This window comes from Plecotus auritus (assembly GCF_963455305.1).
Source record: "Plecotus auritus genome assembly, chromosome: 7".
Classification (NCBI taxonomy): domain Eukaryota; kingdom Metazoa; phylum Chordata; class Mammalia; order Chiroptera; family Vespertilionidae; genus Plecotus; species Plecotus auritus.
Genome location: NC_137774.1, coordinates 151,106,124 through 151,127,662, shown reverse-complemented (window position 1 = coordinate 151,127,662; position 21,539 = coordinate 151,106,124).

The following is a 21,539-nucleotide window of genomic DNA, read 5'->3' as shown; positions in this document are numbered from 1 at the left end:
ACTCCAAATGATTATATTTGTAATTTTAGCTCTGGTATGACTTTTGTGTGACTGCATATCAATTACACCTGACAATGAAATCCCAGTATATCCTCGGCCATCTTCATGTACAGGTGGTCTTGTGAGGGAGCCCTGGGGTCAGGTGGTCTTGTGAGGGGACTCTAGGGTACATGGTGTTCGCATCACTGCAGTTTGGTGCCAAGGTCACGGTGGCTATGAGTTTGGGGGTGGGGACCAAGAACCTCTGCAGGCAAAGCATATTCTCAAGAAAACAACCATGTCAGATCACAGGTGCAAGACTGAGTCATCACTCTTCAGATGGTTGAGAGCACCACAGAGCTCTGGTGTCACACCCCTGTGCACCCAGGGATAGTTTTCTATACAAGGATATTGTAAGGATATGAGATGTTTATGTTTTTATCTCGTTTTCTTTCCCCACCCCTTCCTTCCAAATGTAGCTCTGCGTACAATAGCAAACCAGTCAGAAAACTGTTGTCAAAACCACATATGCCTTTAGGATGCAGATGGATACATAAATATGATGGTTTTTCAACCTTTGCAGGTAAACTTTAACGTGTCACTGTAGTAAATATGTAAGTAAAGAAAAGTAGATTATAGATTTATACAAGTTCTAATCATAAACAATTTTCAAATGGTAGGTATACTTTCCAAGCTTCAATTTCTAGGGGCTGGAGTAATGGGAGCAGGACCACAAAGTCTCCAACTCCTCCTTTGAGGCTGGGCCATGGGTGGGTAGCCTTGGGGTACTTCAGGCAGTGTATGTCACATATGCAGAGTGTGGTTTATCAATCAGCATGGTGCTCTTTGCATATCTAAATTCTGCACTTCAATTTCAAGCAATTAAAATTCTCTTGACATGTGGTGGCAAGACAGCAGAAGGAAGCCAGGGTGTTAGAGGAGAGGTCAGCATGGAAGTGTCAGAAGCCAAGGTAGACTACTGTGTCCCCCTCCCCCCAACAGTGACCTGCTTGCTGCTGTGAATCAGCAAAGGCATTGGAGAGGAGGAGTCCAATGTCCTCTTGGCATCTCCTCTATTTATCTGCCCCCCACCTTAATTCAAATCTTTATACACCAGCCTAGAATTTTTCATGAAGTAATGTCTTTTGTGGCAGAGCCCAATGTTCCATATCACTTTTCATGTGTCTTGTTTAATCTCTATTCAGGATGGAGACAATGGCAAACAGCTTCTCAGTGAGAGCCACAGCTTGCAATATTGCAGAACAGTGAAAACGAGATTAGAGTTTAATGTGTCTAGACAGCATATTTAAATAGCCAGAAAAGAAGTACAGTTACCTCTGGCTGGAAAATCAGTGCTACGTGGTTCTGTGCTCCCCACTCCAATTTCCTTCTTGATTTTCCCTAAAGAGAACCATGATGCTGAGCGGGTGGGTATGAAGGTTCCTGTTTTCTCTGCTTATTAGTGCTGCCTCTCATCAATTCACTGCTGTATAAGAATCAGCACCTCTCCTGTGGTTTAAAAGGCTGCAACCAGATTCTACCAAAATTGTGCAAAAAAACCCCCACAAACAAACAAACAAACAAAGAAAAAACCTTCCTTCTGGAACTCCCCTACCAATGGACTTCTTCCATTTGCTTGTGACAGCCTGGAATCCCTAAAGTGTTGCAAAATGAAAGGAGACCTACAAAAGGGACATGTACCACAAAATAAGAAAATGCTTGCTAGGGTGTAAAGGATAAAAAAGAACCATTCATGCAAAATAGTGTGAGTTAACATGCCTTGTGTGGCAAGGATGGAGAGGTCTGATGGACTGGGAGCCTTGAAGTCAGCTGGGTCCATGTCCCTGGGAAGGCATCGAGGGAGGGAGGTTAATGCGCCAGCAACCAGTGAAATCAGGGTCTATGCAGAGAGGGCCATATTGACCTCTTTTCTGGGAATTTTTATTCATAGAGAAAAAGTTTTCTCTAAGTAAAGTGCTAAGGACAAAACACAAAACCTACAAATTGATACACCCACCCATGGTCTCCAGTCTGACAAGCATCCCACAGACACTGTTGGCCACACGCTGCCTCCCATCTGTTCCTTTGCTGGCCCCCCACTGCCTGACAGAGGAACATCTTTACAAACCACAGCAGTTAGTCAAAACCCTGGATTCTTAACTTTGAGAAGAAACCTATCCAATTTGGCTGAAGCTTCTCAGTGGCTGAGAACAGGACACTCCATCAGAAATAGAAGCGAGGAGGAAACGGGGGAATAACAAGAGAGAGGAATTCAGAAGGCAAGATAGTTTTCAATCCTGTGATTAATTCTTAATGAACCTTGACATTCTCACCAAACAAAACTGAATCATGTTGTACTCCTTCACAGAAGAGAGAGAAGAGTTCAAAGGAAAATATTTGATTACTTTTTGCTCATGGAACAAAACGGAACTCAATAAACATTAACACAACCAGTTCTAACTTTCAAGCACATTGAATTACAGAATTTCATTTCAACCCATTTGTGAAGAATTTTGATCGCCTTTTCAATACCATCTCTCTATGTCATAGCTGAATGGGTGAAATCATGGTCTGCATCTCATTCTGTCACGGTGTTTGAAATGCTATGTGCTTGAGCACAGGGACTAATTTTTCATTTCTAATAGTGTTTTGTGGGGAAACCCATACATTCCAGTTCCAATGGAGAGGAATTCACTTTCTATTGGGAGAACACACTCTCAGGGTGGTAGTGGGGATGAAATACCATGCTCCTCCCCATTGTCACAATTCTCTTCTGTAAAGTTTTTATAATTGAGATGTGGGGCAGAGAGGGGGGTTAGACTGGGTTTTCTTGATGAAAACATATTGGTCTTTCATTGAATTAAGAGCAGATAAGGCAAGGCTACCTGCAGGACAGAGTGCGGTAGGAGATAGTGTGTGGCAGTCTTCACTTTTGCTTATATTTCTCTTCCTTAACAATCTGAAACCCTAGCCTGTTCCATCCACCAGCTCATGGTGTGTGATGTTTTACATCCTGTTAGAGGCTTAGATTTGCAATTTCAGCATTCACATAGCTCCCTTTCTCTTTCTTGTTCATGGCAATTCATGTACATTGAAAGAGAGCACAAGGGGGAGGCATGTCTAGTGTCTTATGGCACAAAAAAAAAAAATGAAGTTAATGAAGTCACTAAATCTGGAGAAAAGAACACCTGTTTCCAAAACCAATGGTAAAAGCAAGGATTTTAGATCAGACAGTCTGGGATTTGAATCCTTGATCAGCTCTGAGAGCTACATTTTCAGTTTCCTTGTTTGCCAGAAGGAGATAATAATACCTACCTCTCAGGGCTTGTGTGGAAATTGGACATTATAAGACAATTTATGCACATGATGAAGCTATGTAAATAAAGTAAAACTTTTATTTTAATAAGTTGAAAGAGTACTTATTATGTGCATGTTTCATAGAAAGCAACATGTATTTCTGGCAACCTGACCTTCTAAACAACTCGAACATCTAATAATTATAACAACAGCTTTCTGGTTGTCTAAACGATTTGCATATGTTAACTTACTGATTCCTTATACATCCTATGAGAAAGAAAATATTATCATCCCCAGTTTACAAATTATGTAACTGAAGTGCAGAGTAGGTATAAAACTTACAAAACTTCAGATATCTACGAAGTGGTGGGATTTGAAGCAAGACAGTAAGGTTCCAGAGTCCATGCTATTAGCAACTATGCTTATATTGTCTTGCTGATCAATTAAGAAACAGGTAGAAATGCTGGGTGTACTATAGTGAACATACTTTAAAATACATGGATAAGAAGAGAAAATTCCATCACTGCCACAGTTTGGGAGGGCCCTAAAAAGAAAAGTTCAAGGAGCAGCTGCTGCTGCAGCTTCCTGTCAAGGAGATGGAGATCAGGCTGCAGTGAGAGAGGAAAATTCATGTGATGAAAGCTGTGGGCCTGTGGCATGAAATTATGACCCTTGCAAAACTGAGTATTCAGTGAAAAAGTTGGGGAGTAAAAGTCTGCTGATTAGTTAGGAAAACAAACAAATAAGCTTGCTTGCCTTAACCTGAGCCTTGACAGGAATAATAAGGTGCTTCCAAAGGATATGTAACATGGGCCTGGCTACCAGTTAAAAGTTACGTTGCCTACATCTGAAAGGAGATTGATTGGCATAAAAGTGGCACACAGCCAGAATACCCCTGTGGCAAACAAAAAGAAAACACAAAACTACATTTTGGGGATTCACTTCCATCTCAGTCTGTTAAGAATTATCAGATATAATACCCACTCAAGTTGAAATAACCATCCAACCATCTTAGATATCACTAAGAAGATAACTTATTGTGATGTGAGTCAAAAGATAGGATCAAGTCAGGTGAGATGTCCAAGAACTTCAGATGATAGAACTGCCAAGGTGACCCTAGGAGATAAGAACATTGACAATAGTCAAAGGCATGAAGAGAAGGACTCAACAGGCAAGGAAAGTCCAAGATACAACCAAATACCAGGCAATTATGACAATCACTAAGTAACAGAAATGGAAAATTGAATGAATGAGAGAATAAGGAGTAATACAAAGCAGAAGAGAGAGCTAATGAACTGTAGGATTGCATAGTAATTTCCTCAATGTTATCTCAGAATGCTATATCCTGCAAAAGCAATAGTCAAGTATAGGATAAAGGCAAACCTGCAGAAGCTTTACAAACCACACACCCTTCCTGGAAGCATTACTCCAATTTTACTGTAGAAAAATACAAAATGAACACAATGAAAGAGGTTTGCCGGGACTGACCAGCAGACCCTGAGCCATGGGTGAATGGATTACTCTGACACACATTTCTGTGAAAGAGAGGGCTAAGGGACTGCTTGGCTATAGGAAACAAACACCCCCTTTGCCTGCCTCCTTAGGCTTTTATTATAGCAACAGCTTGAATTAAAATTAACCTCTACTAGTAGATACAATCAGGAGGGTAGCACATGATTCTAAAAGGTCGTGTCTAAAGACTAAACCTAGAGATTCCAGTAAAACACCTGGGGGCTCGGACGTGTTTAGAAAAGTCAAGGCAGGGGCTTCCACCTTCAGCAAGGTCCTCCTAAAAGCCCCCGACCTTTTGGAGAATCCTCCTTACAGACTTTCCAACCAAGTCCCGTGCTTCCTCACAGAGGATGAGGGACACAAGAAAACAATGATCAGAACAACACCACCCAGTAAAATTTGTGGTCAATTCTGAATAATGTCTGGAAATAAATTCACAGAGGATTACAACAGGAACAATGACAGGAAGCAGGAGGAAATTGGAATATAGGGAGGTTCTTACTGTGTCAGAGGTGGGAGGAGGTGAAATGTAGACATTGGTCAAATGCTTTTATAGAATTAACATTAAGGGCAATCTAGAAAAATGTAAATAGGATTTATAAGTTAAAAACTACTTGAAAAAATTAGATGAAAATTTGCAATAAAATTGAACTCATAATAAAAATAAAATAACTGCACAAGAAGTCAATTCTCCATGAGACAGAATCTATATCATAAAAGCCTAAGTGACCTTTAGGGCAGAATAACCAGAATGACCGGTCGCTATGATGCGCACTGACCACCAGGGGGCAGATGCTCAACACAGAAGCTGCCCCCTGGTGGTCAGCATGCTCCCACAGGGGGAGTGCCGCTCAACCAGAAGCCAGGCTCATAGCTGGTGAGTGCAGTGGTGGTGGCAGGAGCCTCTCCTGCCTCTGCGGCAGCTCTAAGGAGCAGCGAGTGGAGCAGTAAGGAGCCAGCAGATGGGCGGTAAGGAGCAAGGGGTCCTGGACTGCAAGAGGGCGCAGACCAGGCTGATGGATAGCCCCCAACCCCAGTGCACAAATTTCGTGCACTGGGCCTCTAGTAGGTAGATAAAATGCAGAGCAGAATTAACCCCTCAAGAACATAATATTCAGAAAAAGATTATAAATTATAAAATGTTTAAAGTCATGGATGAGATTTTTAAAAAGTGTAAAGTTCATTATATAAAAGTAGGCCACTATGAAAAGAAGAGGATTAAAAAAAGAGCTAAAGAACACTTTTAGAAATAAAGAGTATGATAATAAAAAAAGTAAAGGACATATAAACAGTGTGTTTAATACATTTGAAGAAGCAGGAAATTAACTGGAAGGCTGATACATGGAAATTACCTAGAATTAGACACACACACACACACACACACACACACACAAACAGATGGTTATTTATTAAAACAACTGAAATTATCATATTGGGAGAAGGTTTAAAACATTTCTAATTGAATTTTGGGTCAGAGTCAATTTTCCAAGAAATTCTGGCTAAGAATTTTTAGAGGAGCCAAACCAAGTTCCAAACAGAATAAATAAATTAAACACTCACAAACATATCACTTTGCTATTTCTTAACCTCAGATATGAGGAGAAAATCCTTATAAACAGAGAGAAAAAGAGAGATTGCTTATAAAGGAATGATGATTTTATTGCCATCAAGGTCTTTATTGGTAACAATGCAGTATTCTTCAAAGTGCCAAAGGCATAGAACCAACAAATTAGGAACCAGAAAAGTGAAGACTCAGAAAAATGATCATTAACAAACTCTCACTGAGTAGTTTTAATGATTGAAATCACTGATGAGGAAATTGAATTCATAATGAGGGAACTGGATGCTAGAAGCAACAAGTGAGCAATGATAATGAGTAAAGATGTTGGTTGATCTAAACAGAATAAATTTTATTTATTGACTAAATAAAATACCAATGCAATTCAATGCAAGAATGTTTTCAGTTGCTGATTCCTGCACATCCCATAAGGCCCTGCAGAGGGGTGCATGACCGCCTCTTTGACATCATCTCCCACCTGCTCTTGTCACTTGCTTTGCTCCAGTCACATAGGTGTGTTCCATTAATTAGTTGTGGCTCTTCAAGCACATTGCTTACAGTTTCTAAGTTTAATTCTCCTGAGCTATAAAATGAGTATAGTAAAAGCTGCTCACAGATTGCCAAAAATATTAAACAAAACTTTGGGGAGCTCTTTAAACTCACCACATAGAGCCTAATAGAAGGTAAATTGCACCTGGCACTTTGAATCCCTCAGGACCACAAATATTGGGTCCACAGGACATATGACAGGGCACCATGCTCACTCCACAGTTGGCCGGCAGAGACCAGGTGCTGTGCTGCACACCAGGTAGCTATGTCTTGTGCAAGAACAAAGGACTCTACAGAGGACCCGTTAAATAGCACAAATGTCACAACCTTGCTTGAAGAAAACCTTTTCTCCGAACATCTAAACCATTAAACACATTCGTCTGCTTGGATTGCTCTCAGTATTAAAAAATTACCTGCAGGGTTGCTTTCAATACCAAGCCCTCATCACACATTACGTTGAATTCACATGCCCAAATGTTTTTACATAAAATTTCAGGGGCGTGTCTATTCCATCAAATGAGACTAACTTCCCAACTCAAGTTTCTGAAGTCTAATGACCAGTGTTAGTGCAGTGCAGAGGGGAGTAGCCTGGATGAAATGGAGAAGCAGAGAAAGGAGTAGCCTGGATGAAATGGAGAAGGACTCACGAAAGCAAAACCACCTCCTTTCTCACCAGGTTGCATCCTCCACAGCTTTTTAACACCGGTGATAACAGAGGTGTTAATTTCTAGCACACAATTATCTGCTGACACTTATATTATACGGGCCTCCTTATACCTCACATTGTTTCCTTAGCAGCTCCTATCATGACATGTAACTTGCTTTTTTGGAAACAAATACCTTTGTAGAACAATGTCATGCTAACCTTGCTTTCCGAGGGTTGGATGAAAAAATGTATTTGGCACAACTTTTCCAGTTTCAAAAGATTACTAAAAACTTTTATCCCTACAAGGAGTGATTGTAGATGTTGATTAACATTTATCAAGAAGAAAAATTTTGACATGAACTACAGATTTAGAAAATGATATACAGCTGAAGGGAGATTATGATATAGGAGTTGGCAGAGAAACTGTGTAGGTAGCTGTTGCTTTCTCTTCATCTTCTTTTGTATTTATATTGAATTTCCATTATTCCACAGTGAGGTTTAGGCTCCGACATAATTGTGCACATGGGTGTGCACACCTACACACACACAATCTTTACATATATTGAGAAAAAGAAAATGCATTCATATGATGATAGTTTAACAGGGGGGTTTCTATTCCTCATAAATGTAGTAACATCTTGGCCATTGTATGTTAATGTATAATTTTTGATTATTCAACAGGATTAATCTAGGCACTGCCAGGAAGTAAGGATATTGGCAACAAAATAACTATGCATATAAATTTGCAAGCTGAAAATAGCACTTTTTTAGATTTCCTCCAAGCATATTCAAATTACCCAAATGCTTGTCAACAATTGATATATACTAGTTAAAAGAATAAATTAAAGCTCTTTGTTCAAGTATCAACCAATGTAGTAATTTACATTTCTTTAAAAATAGTCAGTGGTTTAAACTTTCCATTAATTTCCCTAATGAGATCGCACTGACTACAGTTGACTTATGCACATGTAAGTACACATACTAACATCTATATGCAGGTGTATAATCTACTTAAAGGATGATTTCTCAAACATCTAACTTGTGATACTGGTGTCAACTTGAACCATCTGTTTATCACTGTTACGAAATTCCTCTGCCTTCTTGCTTTAGGGAAAATATATTTCTGTTGGTTAGTTATAGGATACAAGTGCTCTTTAATTTTGACTTTTTTTAACATATTGAAGAGGCAAATCTCTGCTTTACTCTATACCTCATTGTATTTGGAGATTTGGATTTGACAGTGATAGAATTAAAAAATACCATCTGAAAAAATCACCAACAAAAGACAGAATCATAGGAGCAGGTGTATCACTGGGAAGTCCATGTGTGGTTTTCAAAGGATGTAGGTCAGTTCTTATGTAATAAGTGTGTCACTTAGGACACAATCAGAAGGCAAGCACACAGTGCTACAAGGCAAGTTTACCTCCTACTTAATCCTGATTCTCAATTTCCTGGGAAAAGAGTTACTTGAGGTTCAGATGGATTCCCAAAGAAGATTTCTAGGGGTGAAATTACCATCCTATTATTTCCATTTGCCCCGTTAAGGTAGCTTAATGGTTTTGGGGGATTTTCAAGCTGAACGCAGACCACTGAGTCATGACTTTTACAGAAAGGAACCAGCCAGGAGTGTCCTGTGAGATAAATAGAAAATGAGTGTCAGGAGACACTGACTCGTGATTTGAAGATAAACTAGCTGTGACTCAGATGCTTAAGGTTAAGAACCAAGAAAAATTTAAAAGCTAAGCGTGTGCACAATAGACATAAAAAGCAGAAGACAGCTGTCAATGGGACCTGGAGAAGCAAATGCTATAAAAAAGCAGAAATTCTTCACAACTAAATGGGCTGCAGGGAAAAGCAGCTGGTGGTTTTCTTGGCTACTTCAAAAGAAGGGCAAGAATCCCTTGAGCCCAAGTAGGAATCAGAGAAAAGAATCTTTGGAAACATGTGAGCTCAATAAAGTTGACTCTTTTAGCATTTCTTAATGATATGTCACAGGATGTTGGTGAGATTTTCTCCAAAAAACATATCATGTTTTTGTTTGTGGAGTATTATACAGTTCCATCTCTCTACATCAAGCATGTCAAACTCACAGCCCATGGACTGCATGCCTCATTTATTTGGCCCATGTTAGCCTTTGAGTTTGACATGCTTGCTCTACATCTTGGCAGTCAAGAACATGACTGAAATGGGCTTAAAGGGTTATTCTAAAGTCAAAGGAGAAATCAAGACAGGAGTATAGGAAGGAAGATAACATGACGTGATGGAAAAAGACTCAATTTTGAGTCAGATGGTCAAGGTTTATCTGCCTACTTGGTCATTTATTAGCTGAATGGCTAAATTACTAACTCAGTTCAATAGTTATTTATTGAACACACCAAGTGTCAAATCACCATCTTGAAATGATCAGAAGGGTTACAGTTTAGCTGGGAGCTTGGGAAAATTACTTTGCCTCTGAGAACCTCAGTCTCTTCATCTGTAAAATGGAAATTAAGTTTCTGAATTCTCCAGGTAGCCAGAATTGGGATAAACTCTGTAGATGTACTAAAATAATAATTATGGTAGGTAATGAGAAATAATTATATGCCAGGCACTAAAACTCCATATGGAATTAAGAATAATCTGGTAAGCTTTCTCTAAAAGTCTCCCTCTTCCCCCCAGCAGGAGGTACTGTGCTCACACTCAACTTCCTAGAGGTCTGGCACCATTGTTTCTTAAGACAAAGAGCAACAGGTTCCCAGTCTCCCCAGCAGATGAACAGTGCCCTGGTGCCTCCAGGTGTCCTCCCTGCAAGCATGCCTCAGTGGGATGCAGAGATAATGCAGCAGCCACACACCTACAGTCCTGCTGCCTTCCAGGCCACACCAAATGGTGCAGAGGCTGTTTGCCCTAAGCCCTTTTCATGACAAAAACACACAGACAGATCCTATCATGATGACCATTCTCAGGTTAGAACTTGAGACACAGAAAGCTAGAGAAATTTGACCAAGGTCATTTAGCTGGTTAGTGGCAGAATGGAGTCACCTGCCATTTCTCTACTCTCTTTGACCTTGTCCTCTAATGCTTTGGCAGCTTCCTTACTTCCCAACAAATGCTCACATTGTGCCTCGGATGATAAATTCCCTCCACCCCTAAATGTTATATGACCTCTGTCCTGATACATCATGTCCACTGGACCATTTGCATAGGCCAGGAACCAGGAGTCCTTCCTGAGCCACCATCTTTCTTACCATCTACATCCAATGATGACCCAAGATGGCAGACCCTACCTCTGACAGTACATCATTACTTTCTTTTTTTCCTCATGTTGGTTCAGGTTGACAATCTCTCATCCTGATTACTGCAAAGCCTCCCAAGTGGTTTCTCTGTCTCCATTTGGCCATCCTCCACCCTTTGTGACATTGCAACCTGTGCATTCTGTCAAAAGCATAAAATAGATGATTTCAAACTTTCTCAAAAAACCCTTCCGTGGCTCCACCTGGCCCTTGGGATTTGGTTCTTGCTTACCTTCCCAGCCTTCCTCTCTACCTGCCCCTTTTAGTCCCTCACACATTTAATTGATTTCCAGATCCCTGAAAATGTTTAATGTTTTCCTTTGCTGAAATGTTTCCCTTCTCTCAATTACCTTCAGAATTTTCCACACATGACAGCAGACTCTTATAGGGCACGCTTCCCTGGCCTGATCGTCACCTAACTCCATCGGATGCTACCTTTCTCAACCTGCCCCACAGACTGGTGAGATGTGCCTCCTATGAGCTGAGCTTGCCATCGCAGGAGAATGACTAGCTCTCTGGCAGCATCCATAATAATAGAGTAATTACTTGTATATTTTTGTCTATTTCCATGGAGGATTCTATACTCTTCATGGGGTTTACTGAAATGAATATGGTGTTAGAATTGCAAACTGTTCTTATATCATTTTATTACCTGAATAAAATTCCATCACATGGGTGTATTATGATTTATTAAGTTATTTTTAAGGTAGATCAGGGTAGAAAGTTGATGGTTATGGTAGAAAAATTTAAGGTGGATATGTATGCTTGAGACCTTGTGCTCCACTTCATGTCATTCTGAAATACTTGTATGTCAGCAGTGGACTTTTCCTGTTGTATTTGCTGAATATTTTGGCTATATGCTTCATTTATTAATACGTAATGAGAAAATTGAAGAAAAACATAGTTGACAAAAGTTATGAGCCTGTTATTTTGAAAAAAAAATCAAACTTCCAGTCATTTAAGGTTACATCAATGGACATTGAGTGTCTATTCATGGAAATTATTTTACAATAACATTTGTGACTGAGAAGAGCCCATTATCAGTAATGGGTGTTCCCCAGGGCCTCCCATTATCAGGTAGGTATGATGCAACAGAGACAATAGAGGGGGTATCTTAGGGAGAGTTTTGTGCTTTTCTCTCCTGGTCTAGAAGACTTTGTCAAGGATGCTGCAGAAGGGAAGCCTGGATCAGGTTGTAGATTAGTCCCTAAATTCCCTTCTGACTTGAAGATTCTGTAATTTTTCACATGTAACACATTTATAGCATACCCACTAAGGTGACGTGAGAGATAGAACTTGTGTGCCTGTGAATATTAGACACCTGTATGTGCCACATTAGACCATCCATAGTTCCGTTCGGGGACATTTGGCCAATTGTTCCAGCCTCAGTCCTCACCACTATGCTGCTTCATCTTGTGTGGTCTTCAACCAACTTCTTATGGACACAACCCAATGTCCCCATGCTTTGTGTGAGGGCCTCACATCTTGCCTGCCTTCTGCCTCAGTACTTCTCAAGATGTGCTGAAGGCCCAATGTGTTTACCCTGGAAGCACAGGAGCAAGTAATGCCCTGTGGAGATAAATTTTCACCAATAAGAGAAGCTGAAGGATGTGTTCTTCCTCCTTTCTTCTCCAGAAAGATTGTACTGAGAAGCAGCCATTGATATAGCCACTGGAAAGACAGACCCACAGGTTTCAGTAAATGGCTATATTTAATAAAATGGTGGTTGGTTTGAAATCACACCTTCATATTGCCTTACTACTTCTCCCTAGGTGGCATTTTTAAAACTAAGTTACAACACACAGTCCCTTTGTCTCAGACTCTGCTGTCTGAGTCCCAAATCCTGTGCATCATCTTGAAAAGATAATGTTAGACAGAGATGCAAAAACAAAACAATAAAGGGTCCTGGGGGGCATCAAGGAGAAGGTGATTAAGTCCCACTGGGATGATTAGAAAGACAGTACAAGAAGGATCAGAAACTGAGTTTAGCATTGCAAGTGAAGGTCAGCATCCAAGAAGTCAGCAGAATGGGGGTCCCGTATGTTCAAGTTTCAATGAACAAACAGACAGTGCCTCTGTGTGCCCATGAAATGATGGGGTGCAGGTTGGCTGCTGGAAGCAGAGCTGACATTACAGCTTTCATAAGACTGGAGTGTTTCCTGGTGTACACACAACGCATGACCTTGACAGCAGAACCAGCCTGTAGAGGTTTCCAGGGGCATCACTACACATCCATGTGGGTTTATGATCCTCATGTTGGTTAGACTTCCAGATCAGCTTTACCACTTTTTTTTTTAAATATATTTTATTGAATTTTTACAGAGAGGAAGGGAGAGGGATAGAGAGTTAGAAACATCGATGAGAGAGAAACATCGATCAGCCACCTCCTGCACAACCCCTACTGGGGATGTGCCCGCAACCAAGGTACATGCCCTTGACCGGAATCGAACCTGGGACCCTTCAGTCTGCAGGCCGACGCTCTATCCACTGAGCCAAACCGGTTTCGGCAGCTTTACCACTTTTTAATACTTTTACATGATTGAACTTCAATGCTTTTACTTTTACATGAGCAATAGCTTGTGCGTAACAAGCTAGGGAGATGAACATGGCAGTGGGAGACACACGTTCTTCTGCTCTTGCATACTGCCTCTCTAGAGGAAGGTGGGTTAGAAGTGAAGTTTCAATGATGGGCTGTCCTGTCCTAAAACCCAGCTAAATTCTCCTTTTTAAGACTTTGAAGGGAGAGTGAAGACTGTCAAGAATCTATTGAGTGATGAAAGATTTTCTACCTGGAATTGTGCCTTACAACAGGGATGAAAATGATGAGCTTAGTGAGCATAGTAATGAAGAGGCAGGGTGGACAGCTGTGGGTGGTGGTCACCCACTGTCACTTCTTCCAACTGGTCTCCAGGTTGGAATAGGTCCCACATAAAAGAGATGCTAGGAGGTTCTTCTTCTTCTTTTAAAAAAATTTATTAACTTTGTTGGGGTGACATTGGTTAATAAAATTACATAGGTTTCAGGTGTATAATCCTATAATACATCATTTGTATATTGTATTGTGTGTTCACCACCCCAAATCAAGTCTCCTTCCATCACCATTTATCCCCCATTTACTGTCTTCTACCTGCCACCACCCATTTCCCTCTGATAATCACCATAGTGTTGCCTATGTCTATAAGTGTTTTTTTTTCTTTCCTCAATCCCTTCACCTTTTTCATACCAGGAGGTTCTTAAAATTACCGCTCAGTGCTTTCATTTGCCATGACTGGCTGTAAGTAAGGATGCTGTAGCTGTGGACAAAGTGGAAACAGAACTGAAATAAAAGACAAGGTCTTTGTCCTCAGGGAGTTTCTAGGTGAATGTGGCAGCCATTCTTTTTGTTTCAGAGATGAAGGTCACTTTCCAATCCAGTCTCTGCTACTGAATTATAAATAATGGTTGTTAGTGAACACTGTGTTTCAGATCTGGAGAAGGGATCTCTTCCTGAGGGGCCATAAGTCCCTGAAAATTGTATGGAAATATTTTATGTTCCTCACCCTACCCCATCCCTGGGAGAAGTTCCAAAAATTTCCTCACATTCTCAGAGGGTCTGTGAGCCCAAAAGGATGAAGAACCATTGATTTAGAAAAAATAGTCATTATTTAATCCGACCATGACCTCAAGTTTCCTCTAAGCTGGAATTCAAAAGAAATTCTGATGGGTCAATCTGCCTCTGGCTGTATGTGTGTGTGTGTATGTTTCTTTCAAAATGAATTTTCTCTGAATTGAGAAAACAGGGCTCCCTCGAGCTTGTGTCTGCCAAGTTGCTGACATAAAAAGAAAATTATTTTTCTTGTCTAAATATAAAAACAAAGCTTTAAACATACTCCCGCAGTTAGATAACTTATTGAGAAATCAAAATCAACACAGGCATAAAAAACAAAGTTCTTGATTTAAGTGTTCTTTGCCATTTATTAGTAGAAAATGTATGAGAAGGTAGCAGGATCCCTTGCAGTCCTAAGTGTAGCCAAGTCCACACATCGCTTTCATCTGTCCTCTCACTCAAGGTTCTGTGCTGCATTGTGTAGTCACTGCAGCAGCTGTAAATGATGTATGAAATTAAAAAAAAAAATTCCATGCCCGGGCACTCAGCCAGATGCTGTGTTCATGGCTATTTTTGCTACTGAAGCTCAGAGAGAGATGCAACCACCAGGGACACTAAATGATGCTTTTAAAAAATCGATGTTCTCTTCCTTCTTCCTCTTCCTTCCCCATCTCATAGGAAGAATGTCAAACAAAATATTTTGACAGAAACAAACATGTTAAATAAGTCAGCTCAGTCGTCCTTTGAGCCAGATTCCGAATCATCATTTGAGAAAGTTAATTTCTATGTCCTTAAAATGGGAACTGGACTATCACACACTCCCCTGATCCCACACTTGACTTTGACCTCGAGACCAATGGTCTGCAAATGTGTAAGATCATACATTACTATTAATCAAACATTTTTGAATATATGCGCTTCGTATGTATATTTATGTACTTGTGGTTTATAATCCTTTATATTATCATGTGTCAATACTTCAAATCAATATATAAATTTGAGCAAGGTTATTAATTAACAATAGTGGATATAAATCCATCTTAAAATAGACTTAATAAATTCAAATGTTTTGGGCAACTTTGCAGCTGCATATATGATTAGGTTATTCTTTTTATTCAACAAATACTTGTCATCTGTCTTCCCTCAGAAGAAGGTAAGTTCTATAAGGGTAAGGAATTGCATTTGTTTTGCAAATTGTACATAATTAAAAGATGTGTAAAATGTAAATGGGGTAGCCTTTTAATTAGTTGTTCCTGGAAGGTTTTGATAAGAAGGTGATATTTGGCCTTAGCTAGTTTGGCTCAGTGGATAGAGCATCAGCCTGGGGACTGAAGGGTCCTGGGTTTGATTCGAGTCAAGGGCATATACCCAGGTTGTGGGCTCGATCCCCAGTAGGGGGTGTGCAGGAGGCAGCCCATCAATGATTCTCTCCCATCATTGATGTTTCTCTCTCTCTCTCCCTCTCTCTTCTTGTCTGAAATCAATAAAAATATATTTTTTAAAAAGAAGGTGATATTTGTATAGTCTTGGAGGACATGGATAGAAGGGCCATGCAGACATGTGGGTGAAGAGGGTTTGAGGCAGAGAGAAAATAGCATGTGCATAAGATTTGAGCAGAATAACTTATTTGACAAAAATCATACTCTTAAGAATAAGCAGCAGTCTTTGCTAATGTTTTGCTGTTCACTTAGGCTTTAATTTTTTTTGGGGGGGGGGTGGCATGTAGGAGTGCAGTGACTGAGTTGCAAGATTAATTCCTTAAGAAACTTCCACAGTGTTTTCCAAAGTGGTTTTGAAGTTCCAGTTCCATACTCTCCAACTTATGGTCAGCTTTTAGAATTTTAGGCATTTTAATAGTAGTATCTCTCTGTGATTACAATTTGTACTATCTTCATGAATAGCAGTGTGGAGCATCTTTGTAGGTGCTTACTTGCCATTAGTGTACATTCTTTAGTGAAGTATCTGATCAAATGGATGTTCTAATCTTTTGCCAACATTTTAATTGTTTTTTATATGCTTTTTGCTATGATCTGAATGTTTGTGTTTCCCCAGAATTCATATGTTGAAATCCTAACCTCCAATGTGATGGCATTAGTAGGTGGGTCCTCTGGGAGGTGCTTAAGTTTTGAAAGTGGAGCCCTCATGAATGGAATTGGTGTCTTTATGAAAGAGGCCCCAGAGAGACCCTTAGCCCCTTCCACAAGGTGAGGACAGGGTGAGAAATCCTCCTCCTGAGAGAGACCCTCACCCGACCATGTCAGCACTATGGTCTTGGACTCTCAGTCTCAATTTTTGTTGTTTAAAAGCCACCAGTCTATGGTATTTTATTATAGCAGCCTGAATAGACTAAGACATTTATCATTAGTTGTGAGTGTTCTTTATAAATCCTGGATGCAGGTACTTTTTCAGGTATATAGTTTGCAAATATTGTTTCCAAGTCTGTGGCTTTTCCATTCTTTTAACAATGTTTCTAAGAGAAGACATTTAAAAAAAAATTGGATGAAATCCAATTTATCAATAGTTTCTTCAATGGGTTGTGCTTGTATTAAATTTCTTTAACATTGTATTAAAGAAATTCTTGCCTAACTCCACGTCACAAAAATTTACTCCTACATTTTCTTCCAGAAGTTTTTTGTTTGTTTTAGTTTTGGGTTTTACATTTAAGTCTATGGTTCATTTTTAGTTCATTTCTATATGTGGTTCAAATTAGAGTTTGAATCTCATTTTTTAAAAAACATATTAATATCCAAATATTCCAGCACAATTTGATAAAAAGACAATTTTTTATCCATTAAATTACCTTTGCTCCATTGTCAAATTGATTGTATATATATGTATGTATGTTTTCTTCTTCCATTGACTTATTTGTCTATGTTTACACCAATACTAGACTCTTCTGGTTACGGTAGCTTTACAATGTCATGAAATAATGTTATTTTTAAAAGTTATTTTGCCTACTCCTAGTCCTTTGCATTTTTATATTAGAATCAATTTGTAAATTGTACCAAATTCTACCAAAAATGAGTCAGCTGGGATTCTGGTTGGGATTGTTTTGGTTCAATATCATAAAAACTAACATCCCAACAATATTGAGTTTTCTGATCTTTGTATATGATATAGCTCTTCATTTATTTATTTATTTTTAAATATCTCTAGGCAATGTGTTGTTATTTTCAATATAGCGGTCTTTTATATATTTGTACAGATTTATCATTAATTATTTAATTTTTTGATGTTAGTACCAATGTCTTTGTTGCCTTAATTTCAGTTTCCAATTATTTGTTGCAAATACATAGGAACACAGATGATTTTAGTATATTGATTTGTACTCTTTAGACTTGTTAAACTACTTATTGGTTCCTGTAAGTTTTTAAAAATAGATTCTTTTAGATCTTCTACATGGATGATAATGTCATCTATGAATGTACCGTAGACAGCTTTACTTCTCTTTCCCCAACATGGATTTCTTGCTTGATTGTACTGGCTAGAACCTCCAGTATAAAATTGAACAGAAGTGTTGAGTGCAGATATCCTTGTCTCTTTCCTGATCTTTGCAGGGAAGCAGAGTCTTTTACCTTTAAGTATAATTTTTAACTATTATTTTTTCATAGGTTACCTTTATTAATTTGAGGAAGTTTCCTTTTGTACCTAGTGGTTGAGAGAGTTTTTGTTAGAAGGTAGCTAGATTTTGTCAAATGTTTTTCTGTATCTATTTATTTAGATAATCACACACTCTTTTTTTTAGTTTGTGAATAGGGTGAATTTCATTGATTGGTATTTGAATGTAAATTTAACCTTGCACTCTTGATATACACCTAACTTAGTCATGATACATTTTTAATATATGTGGATTTTAGTTGCTAAATTCTATTTAGAATTTTTCTATCTATGTTCATGAGGGATATTGGTCTGGAGTTTTCTTTTCTTGCAGAATATTTGTCTGGTTTTGGTGTAAGGGTAATGTTGACCTCACAAAAGAGTTGGGAACTATAGTATCCTCTTATTTTCAATTTCTGGGGGAGTTTATATGGAATTAGTACTATTTCTTCTTTACATTTTTGGTGGAATTTAGCAGTGAAATCATTCAGGCTTAAATGTTCTTTGTGAGAAAGCTTTTATAACTGACATTTAAAAATTTAATGGTTATAGAGCTATTCAGATTCTCTACTTCTTTTTTAGTGTACTTTGATAGTTTGTGTTTTTCAAGAAATTCATCCATTTCATCTAACTTTTAAAATTCATTGGTGTAAAGTCAATCATTGTATTCTTCTGTTATCCTTCCAATATCCATAGGACCAGTAGTGATGCTTCCTCTCATTCTTTATATTGGTGAAATATATCTTCTGTCATTCTTTAGTCAGTATGGCCACAGGTTAATTAGTTTTACTGATATTCTCAAAGAACTAGCTATTAATTCCATTGATAAAACTATCAGAAATGAGATAAAAGGATTCATAGGAACCACTGGTACCTCTTCAACATTTCAATTCATATCATATTTACATTCATATTCTGATATATAGAAAGAGCTTTGTGTTCTAAGTCTGATTGGACAGAATGGAGATAGAGATGGCATTTGGTCAGCTTGTCCTTGGACTATATCACAAAATTATTTTCCCACTTTACTAGAAAAAGAGCCAACTTGCCTCTATATAAAACATTTTCTTTATTACTCTTAATTCTCAAAGATCAAGATGACTGGCTTTATTTTCATTCAGAATTCTCTCCTTGACTCAGGATTGACTCCCCACAAAAATAACACCATGCAACTAAGATATTACTTTTTTCTCTCCCAATTAGAACTGTATTTCAGGGCCTTGGATGCAAATGTTAATTGTGTTAATATAACCCTTTACCAAAATTATTTCCTACAACTTGTCAGAGGCAGCAATGTCTAGGTCATAAGTCCAATGCCTTTACTAATTCCTTGTAATAAATTTATGTGGGAACACTAGTAGCAGGAGTGTACAATTTCATCTTTGTCTCCTAGAATTTGTAATGCTTGAATTCCAATCTTTGATCCCATTTTTCATCCATTAGTTAGCATTACTTGTTGGCATTTTCTGCCCCCAAGTTGAATTAATGAAATCTCTGTCATGGAAAATGACCTTTGATAAATACAGTTTCTCATTTTCAGTCCTCTCATAGTTTAATAGTACATGTTCCTACATGATACTATTAAACATGTGTGGCTGATTGAACTGGGAAGCAAAAGTACTTTGGAAGATGGGTGCAGTTACACAGGTACTGTTTTGAAAAATTCACATATAATTAGTACACAATAAAATACCCAGATTTTAAGTGCTCAATTTGATGAATTTTGGCAGTTGTATACAGTTGTGTGACCACACTCAAAACAAGATACACAATATTTCCATCTCCTGAGAAAATTCTTTTGTGCTCATTTTCAGTCGATCTCTCCTCCCAACTGGCCGGATAATCACAATCTTATTTTAGTTTTAACTGTACTTGCATTTCATATAACTGAAATAATTCAGTGTGCACTCTTCCATGAGATTTACCAACACTGTTGCATATATGAACACTTCACTCTCTTATTGTTGCTTCTCCATTTTATGGGTATAGTACAATTGTTTATCTGTCCATGGAAACATAGATGTTTTCCAGTTTATTTTTTATAGAAATCATTTGTTGACATAGATTTCTTTGGTGGGGTTGTGGTGGTAAATACACTGGAGTGGAATTACCAGTCATCTATTTTGCTCATATATCTCCAATTTGGATCTGGTTCAGTGGGGCAGCTCATTTCTGCTCCATGCAATGTCAATTGCATCTTGAAAGCTATAAAGTGTTGTGTAGGGGGGCTGAAATTTTTCAGAAGGCTCACTCACTTCCTATCTGGTGGTTCATGTTGCTGGTGGCCAGGACCTTAGCTATGGCCGATATCCAGAATTCCTAAATGTGGTCTCTTCTTGAGGACACTTGGCTTCCTCAGAGCATGGCAGATAGTTCCAAAGGAAAGTGTCCCAGGAGGAAAAGGTAGAAATCTATTACATTTTATGACTTATTCAGAAATCACATAGTGTCATTTCTGTCATGCTCTATTGGTTGAGGCAAAGGTGGGAGGGGGTAGTAATTGACCTTATAACTTAATGGAAATATTATCAACATCACACTGTAAGAATAATGTGTTGAATGCAGTGCGTTTTGTTGGCCATTGTTGGAAAATACAAACACTCAGATTTATATATAAATATATTTGTAACAACATTTTAAGCAACAGAAACAATTAGAAATCAATTAGAAAACATGTAAATGCAAATGTAAAAATTGCATTAGAGTTGGACGAATCTTAGCTCTGCTTTAGCCCAGGTCCTCGATGTGTGTGTGAGACACTTGAAACTCAGTCACACAGTTAGGTTGTGAGCAGTGGCTGCCTTGGAGAGAAGTCAGCCTGTGCATAGCACAGTCCCATCTGCATTCCTTAGATAACAAGACCCAGCAGCTATTTCTGGAAAGTGAAGACAGCACATTCAGTGAAACCTTACATCAGATCTCCGGGGCTGGTGGGGCATTTCTATATGAGCTAGAAATCTCTCCATATGGATTGAACCTAACTAATCTCTTGGCACTTTGTGTCAATTTTCTCGGGACCTTAACTCAGTCTTTATCCTCATGTTTTTAAAAATTCTTTCATGTGTAAGGGTACCCATGTCCATCAATATTGTTATGGGCATATTATTAACCCCTTCTGTTTGTCTTTTAATCAGAACTAAGAGATCATGGATATGTAAATCACACTTATCTCCTAATTTTATAAATCCAACCTTTATTGAAAAATAAAGTAAATCCAATTTTTATTTTGAAAAATAAAAGCTGTAAACAAATAAAAGACAACATTATTTTCCCACTTTACTAGACAAAGAGCCAACCTGCCTCTATACAAAACATTTTCTTTATTACTCAAAGCAAGACCATACATATTAGATAGCATATGTATGGTCTTGCTTTCTTGTCCATTCTGGCATCCTGGCTAATTTGCATATTCCTCAATTATTATTATTATTATGATACTATAATAGTATCATAATAGTAATAATTGAGGAATATGCAAATTAGCCAGGATGCCAGAATGTCACGACTGAACAGCAGGGACCTGAGGCTGTATGGTGCCTGGCT